Here is a 2500-nt window from a genome sequence, read left to right as displayed (position 1 = left end):
ACAACTCACACACCCTCACGTTCGCAAGACACCACACCACAAGACGGTCCACCCCCCACCTACCATGGGCAAGCAAGCAAATGGAAACATCAAGTGACGCAGGGTCAAGCATCGCTAGGCATGAAAATAACTTTCCACAATATCCGAGGGACTAGCTGCCGAGCTAACCAACGATCAGTGACGACCGTGTGTTGGTATTAATAAAGCTCAACAACTATGAAGAGGCTAGTTGTGCCATGATAAACATGCTAACGCACGCACCACGTGAGGGGGGAGGCCTCATCAAGCTCCCTTTAAAACCTGCCAGTGTGGAGCTGGCCGGCTCAAGGAGCACTCCCCCCCTATAAGAGGTTAATATGCAAAAGGCAAAATTGTACAAGTAGATACACTTTTTTTGAGCAGACATAAGTCCATATCTCGGGCTATACTTCGAATTTTGATGCGATTTTTTGCAGTAATTCGTAGAATAATGGTATCTCCTTGCTCACCAAATTTCATAATTTTTCTCGAAGGGGAACTATTTTTTTTATTTTTTTTACTTACCGGGTATGTGTAAAATCGGGAAAAATAGAAAAGCACATGTAGACTTCGAATTTCGACCTCATTTTTTCCAGTCCACCACTAAACAATATCAGGAACCTCCCCACAAAATTTCATTCAGTTTGGCCAAGGTCTTAAATTTGACAAATTTTGGCACCAACCTATCTAGTCGCGGTGCACCGACCAACTTGGCCAAGTGCAAAATGCATCCAATTCAAAACTTTTGTGCACCAACACTTTTACAGTACTCATTTGGGGGCATTTGGAGGCCTTTCCAACCCTCACATCTCAAAAACCACGAATTTCATTTTTTCACAAATCTCCCCACCAAGCCATCTAGCTATGCCGTGGTGCACCGCCAACCTTGGCCATGTGCAAAACCCTCCGAACTCAAAACTTTCGTGCACCAAGAATTTCATGGTATTCATTTGGGGGCATTTGGAGGCCATTCCAACCCTCACATCTCAAAAACCACGAATTTCATTTTTTCACAAAACTCCCCACCAAGCCATTTAGCTATGCCGCGGTGCACCGCCAACCTTGGCCATGTGCAAAACCCTCCGAACTCAAAACTTTCGTGCACCAAGAATTTCATGGTATTCATTTGGGGACATTTGGAGGCCATTCCAACCCTCACATCTCAAAAACCACGAATTTCATTTTTTCACAAAACTCCACACAAGCCATCTAGCTATGCCGCGGTGCACCGACCAACTTGGCCATGTGCAAAACCCTCCGAACTCAAAACTTTCGTGCACCAAGAATTTCATGGTATTCATTTGGGGACATTTGGAGGCCATTCCAACCCTCACATCTCAAAAACCACGAATTTCATTTTTTCACAAAACTCCACACAAGCCATCTAGCTATGCCGCGGTGCACCGACCAACTTGGCCATGTGCAAAACCCTCCGAACTCAAAACTTTCGTGCACCAAGAATTTCATGGTATTCATTTGGGGACATTTGGAGGCCATTCCAACCCTCACATCTCAAAAACCACGAATTTCATTTTTTCACAAAACTCCACACAAGCCATCTAGCTATGCCGCGGTGCACCGACCAACTTGGCCATGTGCAAAACCCTCCGAACTCAAAACTTTCGTGCACCAAGAATTTCATGGTATTCATTTGGGGACATTTGGAGGCCATTCCAACCCTCACACCTCAAAAACCACGAATTTCATTTTTTCACAAAACTCCACACAAGCCATCTAGCTATGCCGCGGTGCACCGACCAACTTGGCCATGTGCAAAACCCTCCGAACTCAAAACTTTCGTGCACCAAGAATTTCATGGTATTCATTTGGGGACATTTGGAGGCCATTCCAACCCTCACACCTCAAAAACCACGAATTTCATTTTTTCACAAAACTCCCACCAAGCCTTCTAGCTATGCCGCGGTGCACCGACCAACTTGGCCATGTGCAAAACCCTCCGAACTCAAAACTTTCGTGCACCAAGAATTTCATGGTATTCATTTGGGGGCATTTGGAGGCCATTCCAACCCTCACACCTCAAAAACCACGAATTTCATTTTTTCACAAAACTCCACACAAGCCATCTAGCTATGCCGCGGTGCACCGACCAACTTGGCCATGTGCAAAACCCTCCGAACTCAAAACTTTCGTGCACCAAGAATTTCATGGTATTCATTTGGGGACATTTGGAGGCCATTCCAACCCTCACATCTCAAAAACCACGAATTTCATTTTTTCACAAAACTCCACACAAGCCATCTAGCTATGCCGCGGTGCACCGCCAACCTTGGCCATGTGCAAAACCCTCCGAACTCAAAACTTTCGTGCACCAAGAATTTCATGATATTCATTTGGGGGCATTTGGAGGCCATTCCAACCCTCACACCTCAAAAACCACGAATTTCATTTTTTCACAAATCTCCCCACCAAGCCATTTAGCTATGTCGTGGTGCACCGCCAACTTTGGCCATGTGCAAAACCC

The sequence above is a fragment of the Vigna unguiculata genome, unplaced genomic scaffold, assembly GCF_037176805.1.
Source record: "Vigna unguiculata cultivar grain cowpea cultivar isolate G323 ecotype 2 unplaced genomic scaffold, ASM3717680v1 ptg000015l_ERROPOS11025000, whole genome shotgun sequence".
Lineage (NCBI taxonomy): Eukaryota > Viridiplantae > Streptophyta > Magnoliopsida > Fabales > Fabaceae > Vigna > Vigna unguiculata.
The sequence above is the reverse complement of the archived record's forward strand: the minus strand, read 5'-3'. Positions refer to the sequence as shown.